Here is a 14,705-nt window from a genome sequence, read left to right as displayed (position 1 = left end):
TCCTACCTCTGATTCAGAGAGGAGGAAAATGCAGTGAGGGGAATGTATGTGTGTGTGTGGTATATGTGGTATGTGTGCATATGTGCGTGTATGTGCTGTGTGGTATGTGATGAGTGTGGTGTATATGTGTTGTGTGGTGTGTGTATGGGATATATGTATGGTGTGTTTGGTGTGTATGTGTGGTGTGTATGTGTTGTGTGTACATGATGTGTCTATGGTGTGTGTGGTGTGCATATTGTACGTGGTGTGTACGGTGTGTGTGTGGTATGTGTAGTATGTGTATGTTGTATATGACATGTCTGGTGTGTGTATGTGGTGTCTGTAATGGGATTATGGTGTGTGGATGTGTACGTGTCGTGTATGTCTGTGTATGGTATGTGATGTGTGTTGTACGTGTGCTGGGTGTATGTTTATATGGTGTGTATGGTGTGTTTGTGTGTTGTATGTTTATGGTGTGGGTGTGTATGTGGTGTGCGTGCTTGTGTATATGTGTGTTTATTATATGGTGTGCATGGTGTGTGCAGTGTGGTGTGTATGTGTTGTGTATATATGATGTGTCTATGGTGTGTGTATGATACGTGGTATGTGTGTTATGTGTGTTGTATGTCTGTGTGTGGTATATGTAGTATGTGTATATTGTGTATGGTGCATATGGTGTGTATATATGGTGTCTGTAATGTGATGTGTGATGTGTGGGTATGTGTGTGTTTTGTATGTCTGTATGGTATGTATTGTGTTGTATGTTTATGGTGTGTGTGTATATGTGGGGTGTGTGTCTTTGGTATGTGTGTATGTATGGTGTATGTGGACCATGATGTGTGTCTACAGAGTCTGTGTATGGTATTTGCATTGTGTTTTGTGTATGGTGTATATTACGTGGTGTGTGTCACATGTGTTATGTGTGTGTCGTGTGTGTAGGGAGCTGGGGATGCCCAGGTGCGGTGCGGGGTGTCTCTGTTGGGCCGAGGCCAGGCCACACAGCCTTAAGTAAACAGTGCAGATCAATTAGCTGCTTCTCCACCCTCCCAGGGTCCAGTGGTTTCGGGCTGGGTGGGGGGAAGATGCTAGAATCCAAACCTTGAACGCAAGACCTTTGTGCCCATTAAGCTAGTGTTTTTCTGCCTGCTGACCCACCCCATCTTCTCTGTCCTATTCAGCTCCAGACAAAGACACCACTTTGGTCCCCAGTGGTGGAGGGGATAAGGCAATGACATCCCTGTGGTGTGTGAGGGGGCTCCAGGAGGACAGTAGGATGAAGTCGTTTTCCAACTGTCCCTTGCTGGGCTTTCTCCACCTGGTGCTGCCTTTGCATGGTCAGCAACAGATGGGACCTGTGAATGGACTCCAAGTGGGGGTGGAGGGAGAGCTAGTTTGCTGGATGCAAGCTTCTGACAGCAACAACACATACTTGGTTAGTGCTGGAGGGTAGGCCCTGGGGGGTGGGTGGCACACCCACAGAAGCTAGGAACAGCTCTCCTTCACTCGCCAACCTCTCTCACGTGTTAAAGCTACATTCTCTGTATCTTTCTGGATGGCTGGCTCTCAGGGGACAGGAAGGATGACCTAGACCTGCACTTCTCTTAAGAAGATGGCCCTGTCCCCACTCCAGCGCCTGGGCCAGTTCTTGCTGGGGAAGTACCTCCTGACCCCGGAGGAATCAGTTCTGCAAGCCAGAATCAAGAAGAGTCCACTGAGAGGAGGCTGTTGGTGTTGAGGGTGAGGGGAGATCTGCAGGGATCAGGACTCATAGGGGCGGGAGGGCCTGAGGGCCAATCTGGATGGGTCTAGAACAGGCTGAGATACCCAGGAGGGAGTTGTTCTAACCAGTTCTTCCTGCTCCAGGCTGAGCCTCAAACTCTCAGCATGAGTTAGGTCCTAGGATTCAACTGAGTGGCCCTGGGGCCAGCGGGTCCACCAGTATCTGCCATCCTCTGAAGCCCCCTCCCCATCAGGGCTGGAGGTGGCCAGGAGATGGTATGGGTATGATACTTGTGTCAGTCTGTGTGGCCCTGGCACATAGCCCTGGTTTGGAACACAGGAGCTGTTTGACGCATTCCAGGCAAATAATTCTCTGAGGGGGTTGTCCTAGGCATTGAAAGCTCTTTGGCAGCACGGAGCCTCCACTTACTAGGTGACAGTAGCATCTCCTTACCCTCAGTTGTGACAATCAAAAAGGTCTTTAGACATTACCCAATATCCCCTGAGTATCACTATCACCTTCCATTGAGAACCACTGGTTTAGGGAAAAACGTGTATATATACACACATGTATTTATTTTATGTATTTATTACACATGTGTGTATGTATATATATTTCCTGTCTTTGTCTCTCTTTTGCTTGTTCTATGTCTGTTTCTCTCAGTGTTTCCTCTTACTGCATCTGTCACTGTGCAATTGTATCTCTGCTCCTTTGCTCTTAGCCTCTGTGCTAGCGTGTGCGAGACTGTGTGTGTGTGAGAGATGTGTGCATGCATGTGTGGTATGAGTGTGGTATTTGGCGTGTGTGTGGTGTGTGTGTGGTGCATGTGTGTGTGTAGTGTGTATACTGTGTGCTTGTACATGTATGAGTTGTGTGTTGTGTGTGTTGTGGTATGTAAGGTGTGTTCATATGCAGGTATGGTATGTGTGGGATATGGAGTGTGTGTGCATGTGTATATTTTGTGTGTGTTGTGTGTGGTGATGTTTGTATTGTGTTTGTGTGTGTGATGTGTTGTGTTTGTGTTGGTGATGGTGTTGTGTGTGTTGTGTAGTGGTGTGTGATGTGTTTGTGTGTGTGGTGTGTATGTGATATGGGTTGGTGGTGTAGTGTACATTTGAATGTTGTGTGTGTATGGTGTGTGTGGTGTTGTGGGGGTGTGTATGTGTGTGGTGTGCTCGTATGTGTTTTATGGTGTGTTTATGTGGTGTGTGTGTGGTGTGGTGTGTTCACATGTGTGTTATGGTGTGTGGGGTGTGTGTGTGTGTGGTGTGTTTGTATGTCTGTCGTGGTGTGTATGTGTGTAGTGTGTTTATATGCGTGTTGTGGTGTGTGGTGTGTGTTGGTGTTTTGTGGTGTGTTTGTATGTGTGTTGTGGTGTGTGTGTATGGTGTTTTGTATGTGTGTTGTGATGTGTGTGGTGTGTTTGTGTGTGTGTTGTGGTGGGTTGTGGTGTATTTCTGTGGTGTGTTTGTATGTGTGTTGTGGTGGATGTGTGTGGTGTGTTTGTATGTGTGTTGTGTTGTGTGGGTTGTGTGTTTGTATGTGTTGTGGTGTGTGTGTGGTGTGTTTGTATGTGTGTTGTGTGGTGTGTTTGTATGTGTGTTGTGGGGTGTGTGGGGGGTGTTTGTATGTGTGTTGTGGTGTGTGTGTTGTGTGTTTGTATGTGTGTTGTGGTGTGTGTGTGGTGTGTTTGTATGTGTGTTGTCGAGTGTGTGTGGTGTGTTTGTATGTGTGTTGTGGTGTGTGTGTGGTGTGTTTGGTGTGTGTGTTGTGTGTTTGTATGTGTGTTGTGTGTGTGTTGTGTATTTGTATGTGTGTTGTGTTGTGTGTGTTGTGTGTTTGTATGTGTGTTGTGTGTGTGTGGTGTGTTTGTATGTGTGTTGTCGAGTGTGTGTGGTGTGTTTGTATGTGTGTTGTGGTGTGTGTGTGTGATGTGTTTGTATGCGTGTTGTGTTGTGTGTTTGTATGTGTGTTGTGTTGTATGTGTTGTGTGTTTGTATGTGTGTTGCGTGTGTGTGGTGTGTTTGTATGTGTGCTGTGTTGTGTGTGTTGTGTGTTTGTATGTGTGTTGTGTTGTGTGTGTTGTGTGTTTGTATGTGTGTTGAGTGTGTTGTGTGTTTGTATGTGTGTTGTGTTGTGTGTGTTGTGTGTTTGTATGTGTGTTGTGTGTGTGTGGTGTGTTTGTATGTGTGCTGTGGTATGTGTGTATTTTGTGTTTGTATGTGTGTTGTGGTGTGTGTGTATGGTGTTTTGTATGTGTGTTGTGGTGTGTGTGTGTGTGATGTGTTTGTATGTGTGTTGTGGTGTGTGTGTATTTTGTGTTTGTATGTGCGTTGTGGTGTGTGTGTGTGGTGTGTTTGTGTGTTGTGGTGTGTGTGTATTTTGTGTTTGTATGTGCGTTGTGGTGTGTGTGTATGGTGTTTTGTATGTGTGTTGTGGTGTGTGTGTGTGTGATGTGTTTGTATGTGTGTTGTGGTGTGTGTGTATTTTGTGTTTGTATGTGTGTGTGGTGTGTGTGTGTGGTGTGTTTGTGTGTTGTGGTGTGTGTGTATTTTGTGTTTGTATGTGCGTTGTGGTGTGTGTGTATGGTGTTTTGTATGTGTGTTGTGGTGTGTGTGTGTGTGATGTGTTTGTATGTGTGTTGTGGTGTGTGTGTATTTTGTGTTTGTATGTGCGTTGTGGTGTGTGTGTATGGTGTTTTGTATGTGTGTTGTGTTGTGGTGTGTGTGTGTGTGATGTGTTTGTATGTGTGTTGTGGTGTGTGTGTATTTTGTGTTTGTATGTGCGTTGTGGTGTGTGTGTATGGTGTTTTGTATGTGTGTGTGGTGTGTTTGTATGTGTGTTGTGGTGTGTGTGTATTTTGTGTTTGTATGTGCGTTGTGGTGTGTGTGTATGGTGTTTTGTATGTGTGTGTGTGTGATGTGTTTGTATGTGTGTGTGGTGTGTGTGTGTGTGGTGTGTTTGTATGTGTGTGGTGTGTGTGTGTGTGTGTGGTGTTTTGTATGTGTGTTGTGGTGTGTGTGTGTGTGTGATGTGTTTGTATGTGTGTGGTGTGTGTGTGTGTGTGTGGTGTGTGTGTGTGGTGTGTTTGTATGTGTGTTGTGGTGTGTATTTTGTGTTTGTATGCATGTTGTGGTGTGTGTGTGTATGGTGTTTTGTATGTGTGTTGTGGTGTGTGTGTGTGATGTGTTTGTATGTGTGTGGGGTGTGTGTGTGTGGTGTGTGTGTGTGCGTGTGGTGTGCGTGCAATATGTAGGATTTGTGTTGTGTGGTGTGCATGCGTATGCTCTGTGGTGTGTTGTGTGGTATATGTGTGCTGTTGTGTGGTGTGCATGTGGTGTTTGTGTGTGCACAGGTGCACGTGCACCTGTGTCTAACTCTGAGCGGTCTCTCTGAGCACCCCCACATTTCTTTCCTCTCTCTGACTGCTCCCTCTGTTTCTGCTCCGGTCTGCTTGCCTCTACCCCACACCCCTCAGAGGCTGTCCCTTCAGCTCTGCCGTCATCAGCAGGCCTGGCAAGGCAGGCCGAGGAGCCGCGAGGATGGAGCCAGTGGGGCAGCGAGGTCAAAGCCACTGTACACTCAGCTTGGAGTTTGTTCCAGTCACTAGGTTCACGAGCCCCAGTGCCAGCTCATAAAGTCCACAAAGGAACCGATGAAAGGGAGGTCAGCAGGTGAGCGTGCGTGCACTTCAGGAGCACCGCCCAAGGGCTGGGGAGGACAGTGTGCTGCTAAGATGTGTAACTGGGAGCCCGGTGAGCCGTGCTCTAGTGCTGGCTCTGTCACTGCCTGGACAGCACTTTACGCTGAAACCCTGCAAGGTCCTTTGCAACTCAAATATCCTGTGATTCTGAAGAAATACAAGTCCCATGTTGTTGGCTCCATGTGTATATAAAGTCACTTCAGCCCACACAGGTCAGGAGGGCTAATTTGTTGCAAATACGCCATGCACTTTTCCCCAAAATGTGAGTTTAGTCCCTAAGACCCTTTTCTCAGCCCAATTGCTGGTGGACTCATCCATTTGTCCCAAGCTTTCATTTTCTAAACTTCTCAGTCCTCAGCCCCACTAAGGCCTCACTCTGTGGTGTAAATTGTACACAGAGCTTCAGATTCTAGACCCTTCCTTGAAAAGGTCTGGGAAGAGCCAAGAGGAAGATGGTTGAAGGACTGTATTAGTGGTGGAAATGGCTCATGGGGGGTAGAGGCCATGAGAAACAGCACTGTGCAGTTAGTTCCACCTTCTCAGATATGCCTGTGCATGATATTTGACATAAATTTCTGCATGGAGTATTTTATGTCAAAATGAATCAATCTGTGATAGCAATGTTTTAGAATAATTGTGTGTGTGCACACGCATGTATCTGTTTTCTGGCTTCCTCCCAGTAGTCTGTAGATTTCAAAATCCACAGGCACTACCCCACCGCAGAATGTGTCCACAGGGCATTTATGGACATATGTGTGCAAGCATCCTCCCCTCCTCTTGTCCGTTCCCCCAACTGTCTGCCAGTCCTCAAGCCTCTCCCCTCCACCCGCCTCTGCAGTGGAAGACCGTTTGGCCCAACCTTGAGAAATCTCATGCAGTCTGTGTGGCCCCTCCTTCACCCTCTCACCTAGTCTGACTATCTTGTTTCCTACAACCCCCTTGCAGATATCAGGGGAGGGGCTAAGTGCTGGTCTGGGAAGAATGGGTGCTGACCATCATGGTTTGTGGGAGCACCCAAAGCTTTAGAGAAGCCCGTGAGTCCCACGGGCCCCATGGTGCTCTGACCTGACCCACCCAGCCCCAAGCTGGAGTCATGGCCTACAACCCCAACATGGGCCTCTCTGGAGATAAGACCCATGAAGAAGGGTGTCAAAGTCCACAGCCTTCCACTAAGCTGAGCCTCTGGGACTGCTGGCCCTGTTTCCCTCAAGCCTCTTTTTTTCTGCTCCCTTCCAAACACTGAGGTCTTCTCCCTTCCAAAGCTGGATGCCAGTCCTCTCCACCCACGGTCCCTGGCCCCATCTCTTCTCTTGCAGGCACCAAAGTCAACCAGGAAGAGAGGATTCTGAAGTGCGCACGGCCCCCAAGGAGCTTTACACGTACACCAAATGTGCTGGGAGGGAGGCTGGCTTTCTGGGAGAGGACAGAGAGAGAGAGCAGTCCATTTGTAATCAGGACAGCTGCACTCTAAACCCAATTCTCGCCGAAATTGCTTGGTTGACGTTGGCCAAGTCATTTACTTTTTAGGTTCTTGATCTGCAAAAATAAAAACTCCATGTCTTAAGTTCCCCTCTTTCTTTCTCCACCTTCTGCTCCCCTAGTAAGCTCCCTCCAGCTTCCAGGCACAGGCAGAATGGAGCTCGAAGCATCATCATATCAGAAAGGACTCTCATCTCTTTCAGGTTAGGTCTAGCTGTCTTTGTCTTTGAATCATACTGGCAGACACCCCACCAGGCAGAGAGGAGAAAAGAGAAAGCAGGCAGGCAGAACACGGAGACACCAGGAGAATCCTGTGGTCTGAGTAGCTCTGGGTGGGCAGAGGGTAAAGTTCCCCAACCATGGTGATTCCCGCAGCTCTGGAGAGCCACAGGTAGAGGAGGGGACAAGGTTTATGGTCTTCCTGACAAGGCAGGAGTGGGCTGGCTCTCCGCTCCAGGGCAGTGTCTCCAGATTCCCTGCCCCACACTACCAGCTGTTTCTACTTGGCAAGAACCATGTTGCTTCTCAGCCAGAGGGTGTGGGAAGGGGGTGTGGGGCCCTGAGCTTAGAATAAGCAGCATTCGTTGGGGCTGGAGACAGGACCTAGGCATTATCCCAAATCTCATCACGGCTGTTAAAAATCCAAACCAAAAGCAAAGCCCTTTTCCAAAAGCATGAATTCAGTTGGGTAACCACAGCCTGTTGGAGCAGCAGTCCGCAGTGGCAGCATCTTATTGCCAGTCTTCCCTCAGTTTGTCCTCACCTGCACTTCATACTCTTTTTCTCTCCCCACCCCGACAAACTCAGTGAAAGGGCAGCAAGTGATAAGAACTCTTTCAAATTTTATTTATCTAACACAAGCACTCACCCAGACACCCCACCACCTCAGTCATAAAAACCAAGCAGAAAGCCAGACTTGTTTAAGAGTAGGAGGAATTGTTTACAGTGTACAGACACGTGCAGGCCATGGGAGGGAACACACTGGGAGCAAGTGTACTTCTTTCTGCAGGTCTGGGGCTGAGGAGTGGGGGGCAGAGAGACCAAGGAGAAGGGACAGAAGGAATGGAACTGAGCAGAGAAGGAGGAAATGCATTGGGTGTGGAGTCGGGGACACGCCTGAGGACCTGCAGGCTGGGAGGCAGACCCAGAGGCGCCGGTGAGACAGGGGGAAATCCCCCCTTCCCACAGCTGAGGCTGTGGCCTCCCCCCTTGATGGAGAAGCAGCAGGGAGAAGGTGACCCCTCCCCCCCCCCAAGATTGGGAGGCAGCGCCAAGCTGGGGCACAAGGGGCTGGGAAGATTCTGTGGCTGGTACCTGAGCAGGGTGCGATGGGATGCTGAGAGGAGGGTGGCAGGAGCCAAGAAGCCAGGTGGTGGTGTCCCATCTGGGTACAAGGAGAAACTGAAGCCAAACAGTGTGTTCTCCATATGGCTGTTGGGTAATGCTGGACCTAGGCACCAAAAGCCTGAGGTCCCTAGTCAACCACTACAATAACAGGAACTAGGAGATTAAACAAACAAACAAACAAATAAACAAAAACTTAGCTATTCTGCAAATCCCTCACCTCCCTTGGCCCCACCACACAGGATTCCCAGGATGTGGGAGGAACATAGCGTCCTCCCACGTGTAGGGCCCTGTGCACGTGGGAATGTGGATGTTGAAGGTGCCCCTGGATTTGTTTGAGCATGCATGCACTGGGACATGGATGGGGGTGTGCGGGGATGGGTGGGGGGGCATCTGCTGGAGTATACAATAATCTGATAGAGATCTGTTCACTCAGTCATCACAGAGCTATGTGCTGTACCCTGGGGGCAGTTTCTAACTTCAAATGCCGACTTTGGAGTGTCTGAGGAACTCCTGAGTCTCCAATCTTCTGAGAAGTCCAGGAACCAGTTTGTGGTCAGGGCTCGGCCTAAAATCCTTGCACAGAGACCAAAGTGCAGAAAGAAACCACCAGAGAACTATCCAAGTCACCATAAAATGTGCTGGTGTGTGATTCTGTGGCTAAGGTTTGGTTGTACGCCCATCATCAAAGGTGCAAATTTATTGTCAGGCATATATGCAAGTGCTCATGAGCTCAGACACTCAGATGCGTCTCTGAGTTCCATTCTCTGTGTCTGACCTTGTTACAGACTTTGTGGAGAAGATAGTGCCCCACACAACTAGATCTGGATTTTTCCATCTGTCCATATGGATGAAGGAACCATTGAGTAGACAGATCTCTCCAGGATCCCAGAAGTCCTGGGTTATTGTTCTCTCTGTGCTGGTGAGATCTGTGACCTCAATCAGACAATCTCTCTGAGAATTGACTTCCTTGTCTGTAAAATGGGAACACTAATCCTGCTCTATTTACTTTATAGGGTTGTTGTTAGGATTAAAGAAGATAATGGACATAAAAAAGACTTTATACAGTATAAAGTGTCATATGAATGCAAGTCATTTGTGTTATCATCTTGGCTTGAGTAGGAGTTTTTGAAATTGAACACATCTAGGAAGCAGCTTTCCAGTAGTGAAGTTAGAGCTGTCTGGTCTCAGAGGCTGTCAATCTTGTGGTCAAAACACAGGCCTTGGGGCAAGATAAATTTGGGTTCAGAGTCTGACTCTGCTAATTACTAGTTGAATGATCTTGAGCAAATTAGTTCACCTCTTTGTACCTCAGTTTCCTTGTCTACAAAATGGTCACAGAAACAGTCACTTGACCTTAGGCAAGTAACTCACCCTCTCTGGGCCTTAGTTGCCTGTCTGTGAAGTGAGGTAAGAACAGCTAACGTGCAGCTCGTAAGGACGAGATGAGGTGGTGTGCGAGGTACCTGCTACGGTGAACGTGCAGCAATAGCTTCTGCTCCGATTCCCTTTTTCTTCTATTCTTTTCTGTCTTGGAGACTTTTCAAGGACCAGCTTACCCTCCCATGAGCAAATCCTCCTTCCCTCCCTCTCCATGGGACTGGGGCAGATCCAACCTCTGACTGTTACCACCTGCACAGTTTCTATGTCGTCCATCCCATAGACCTCATCCCCATCCCTCCTGAAGAGACTGTTTAAACCTAACTCCGTTGTTCACTGTTGGCTTGAGTAGAGAAAATAGGGTCTAAGGCATTTCTCCTACACCAGGATTTCTCACCACGTCGATCCTACCCCAGTTCAGGAAGATGCCCCAGATGACGTGGTTTGTAAGTTCCCAGCTCACCCCCTGAAGCCTAATTCAAACATCATATTCTTTCTTTTCTTCCTTCTGCACTCAACCTGTCCAGCCAGGGCTGGTGCCTGCCTCCTCTGCACTCCCAGCTCTCTCCCCTCCTGCCCTGGCTGTAAAGAATCACATTACATCAGCATCCTCCCTTTCCCTGCCTGCTGCCCTCACTTGGAAAGGCTAAATCACTTCACTGCCTTCTTTTTCCCCATTGGAGTACCTGGCATAGAGTGTAGGTTGAACCACGTTGTGTGAAGAATGAGCTATGCCAAGGAATCGTAAGCTATTCAGTAAGTGTATTTCCTTTCCTAGGCCCCAAGGACAAAGGTAGTACAGTGTATAAGAGAGGGGCCAGAGGTGACAGGAACAAGGGAAGGTGGCAGGCAAGTGTGTATGTGGGTGCCCAGTGGGGGTGGGGTTGTTTGTCAATCCCCAGCCCACACACAGAGAAACGCTCTTGGAAGATTAATTGGCCTGGGGAAGGTGGGCAGGGAGCAGCAGCCAGGATGGAGGGAGGGTGCAGGGTGTGCGACAAAGGCACCTGTGTCCTCCCACCCTCCTGTGCCCGGCTCCCCATCCTGGCTGGCCTGGGACCCAGGGGGAGGGAGTGATCTCTAAACTGAGACCTAAAGGGTCTGGGACAGAGGTGCCAAGGGGCCTGGGAATTGCCTCCTCCTTGTCCACACCAGGTTCATCTGTGGAGGGAGAGAGTGGGGAAGAGCAGGACTTTTGCCTGGTAAAGAAAGAACCAACCATGTGTTCCAACTCTCCCTTTGGACGTGCTCTCTGGACATGGTTTATGTGCGGAGGGGAGAGGGAAAGTGAGGGAACACGGAAAGGGGGCTGGGGTCTGAGAGTCCCTGGGAGAAGGAACCAGCCATCCATTGGTGGGTTACGCTCTCTGACTCAGGAGCATGAAGAGGCTCTAAGGACTGTGCCCAGGTCACCCGCACTGCCTGGATAGAGCTGAGGAGAAGCAGAGGGAGCGAGAACACAAGGGAGGAGAACGGGCGGCAAGCCCAGATGCTGCAACCACTCCATACATCAGTAACATTTTAGTACCCATGTGCTTTCACATGCTTTCCTATTGTCACAACCATGTCAGGTAGACAAGTCAGGAATTACCCACATCACCTCCTGATGCACAAGTTTTCTCAGCTAATCCCATAACAGAGCTGGGGATCGAGACTGGGTTTTCACCTGTGTGTGTCATCCCTGAAAGGCCGCAGCTCTCGTGGGGGCTGTGCTCATGGGGGTGAGACAGGGAGCAGTGGCAGAGAGAGCTGGCCTCAGGTTAGCCCAGACCTAAGATGCTCACTGGCCTGAGGCCACAGTGGTGGCTGGGGTAGGGTGGTGTGATGATGTGTCCTGGGGTACGTTGTACCAGCCTCCTGAGTTGAGTCCATTTTGTGATCAGAGAGGAGTAAGGGAAGCTGCTCAAGCAGAAGGAAGGAGAAGAGAGAAAGCTTTGTTGGTAAGAGCAGCTCTTTCAGAATCGCCTAGCAGAGCCCCTCTCCAGGACACCTGCTGCTGCACAGGGAAGTGTGGACATTCACATGGAGTTCCTCCCAGCTGCAGCCTGGCCTTGCACAAACCCCTGCTCCCTCAGGCCCAATTGGTCATAATTGCTGCCTCCTCTATCCCAAGATAACAAAGAGTCACCAGCAAAATGAGGAAGGTGTGTCCAGGCCTTGCCAGGTGGCTTCTGCCTGGCTGCCATGCTGGGGCAGAGAGAGGGATTCATGCTTCTCCAACCTCTCCCTGTGGGTGTGACGCCACTCAGTGTTACCTGCTCAGAGTATTTCATTCCATGCGCAGTTCTTACCTTTTCCTCATTAACCCTGAAGGAACAAGTGAGCCTGACTCAGAGAAGCAAACGGTCCCTGATTCCACGTCAAGGCGTTTCCCCAGTCTCCGCTGAATGATCCCAGGTGGGCCGAGGGGCCTTCCTCCTCTGGCCCCATCTCTCTGCCCTGCCTTTACCATGCCTGTCTTGCCCTAGAGACCTGCCAGGGTGGCCTTTCCTTCACTCAGTCCCTCCTTCCCTCTTTTCTCCCTCAAGCCTGTTCTTACATTTCTTCAGGGACAATTTAGGGGGAGGGACGCTGACCTCTGGCCGCCCTTCCCAAGGCTGCAAGCCAAGCCACTCCTCAGGGAAATGCGGTGGTTCTTACCCAAACCCTCAACTTTATCAATAAAATACTTTGCAATTATCCAGGAGGGGACATATTTTTAAAGTCCAGTGACTCCTGAAAGAAGAAAATTTCCCCATCACTTTCTGTCTCTGGCCTGTGAGTCATGCGGGAGCAAGAAATTCCTGGGCTCTACATTCTGGAGTCAACAGGGAGGCTGAGAATGACAACCACTGAGGACCGCCTGAGGAATTCCTCAAGCAGGAACAGCAGTATTTCTTTCCCTCTGTTCCCTGTTCTGTCTCTGGAGCCCCATAAAGAAGCCTGGCAGCTGCCTGTTGCCTGGCAGGGAAAGAACACCTGCCATCTAGTTGAACCCTTCAGCACAGGGGTCACTTATCACACCTGCCCTTCGGTACAGTGATGTCTGTGCATGTTTCCTCCTCCCTTCTCACTTGGCCTCCTGAGGGCAGATGTGAAATCTTGCAGATCACCTTAGTGCCTCTTACAGAAGGTACCACACACCAGCAGCTCGGGAAGCTCTGTCCCAGAGCTTTGCCACTGCAGTTCTTCCTTTGTCCTCTCCCTCCTCATAGCCCCTACTTTCTCTTCTTCCTCCTCCTCCTCCTTTGTCTGTCTGTCTGTCTCTCTCTCTTGCTTCTCTCTCACACATCCAAAACTATATCCAAGCCCCCAAAATGTCCCAGTAATCACATTGGCATTGGTTGTTATTCTTTCCAAAGTGTTACCACTCATACATTCATCCTTAATTATCACAACTTCACTCAAAGGTAGGCATTTTTACCACCTGTGAGAGGTGGAAAAAAAGCTGGAGTATGCATGGCCAGTGGGAGAACTTAAAAAGAAAACAAAAACAGGTCAAGCATTCATAGATATTACAATACATTGTACCAGCAATTATGCCTGGTGCCGGGATTACAATGATGAATAAGGTGAACACCATCTTTGCCCTTGTGGGACTTACAGTCTACTAAGGAAGATATGTATTTAAATAAATAAGGGAAAGCAAGTGCAGGGTATGTGATAAAAAGGAAAATATAGGTGGTCTGGAGACACAGCACAGGTGGTCTAACGTAGCTTAGGAGTCAGGGACCAACCTCTCCCCAGCACGTACACACACACACACACACACATGCACACAAGCACCCCAAGTGTATGGTCTTTAAGCTGAGACCAATAAGATGCATAAAGAGGTACAAAGATGAAAGGGAGAATGGGTGTGGAGAGGTAGAAAGTTTCAGAAATTGTGAAAGCCAAAAGAAAGGTGAATGCTTTACTATCCAGGAAAGAGAAATAACTCATCCTGGTGAAATAGAGTGCAGAAGGAGAGAAATGCGAGGAATGGCTCAGGGGATGGCTTCCAAAGATCATAGCCTGAGGCAGGAGTTGCATCTTACAAAGGTCATTTTGTCTGTAATGCAGACTACAGATTGGACAAGAACAAGACACATGCAAAGAGAGCAGTTAGGAGCCTACATCCATAGTACAGGGAATGATGGTGGCCCATTTTAGAAGAATGGCAACTGGTTTGCAGAGGCAGAAACAGTGGAAGATTTTTTAAAATGTATATTGGAATGGAACAGTCTTTAAAAAGGATTAAGCGACAAAAGCAAGAACTTTTTCTGATATACTGTACTATTATATGTGTTTTAAGAGGAATATATACATACATATGCTTGGATATGCCTAAGCAATTTTAGAAGGATAAATAACAAACTTTTATTAATCAAAGTCCCTGAGGAAAACAACTGAGGGGCTGGGACAAAGATAAGGCTTACTTTCTTGTACATCTTGTGTGCTTTCTGAATTATATGCCATGTGATGTATTATCTAATCAAAACCAGTTTTTTTTTTTTCAAAGGAGGTGTTTTAAGGAATAGAATATCCACAAGACTCACTGAGACCTGCTGGGTGTTAGAGTTGATTCAGAAGTGCTGGGGATGACACCTGGGAACAACTTTGCTATTGTGCTGCCACTTACTTGTTCAGAAGCACTGGTGGAAGAGCAGGTTTGGTGAGGAAGAAAAGATGTTCAGTTTGGGACATGCTGAGTTTGAGGTCTGTGAAATATCCAGGTGGAGCGGTCCAATAGATAGGCATCCAAGCTGTTCATGCCTGGAGCTCAGGAGGAAGATCTACTCTGAAGATAGGGAGTTGGGAATTATGAGCTTATGTATGGTAATCTATGGAACTAGGTGAAACTGCCCGGGTGGGGTGGAAAACAGAAAGCCCTGTGTACCAAAAATATTTCAAGGATTGGTAGAAGAGAAACAGCCAGAGTGGTAGGAATGTGTGACACGAGACCTGTTGGGAAGTGGTGAATGGTCGACTGTCATCTGGATGCTACAGAGAGTTCAAGCAAAACTAAGACTGCCCAGTGGGTTTGACTACAGGTAAATAACCTTGACAAGAGTGGTGTCCATAGCCTGGAGAAGACAAAGTCAAATTGTTAGAGGAATCAGTGAAAGGTCTATAAACAAT

This window comes from Cynocephalus volans, chromosome 6 (genome assembly GCF_027409185.1).
Source record: "Cynocephalus volans isolate mCynVol1 chromosome 6, mCynVol1.pri, whole genome shotgun sequence".
NCBI lineage: Eukaryota > Metazoa > Chordata > Mammalia > Dermoptera > Cynocephalidae > Cynocephalus > Cynocephalus volans.
The sequence above is the reverse complement of the archived record's forward strand: the minus strand, read 5'-3'. Positions refer to the sequence as shown.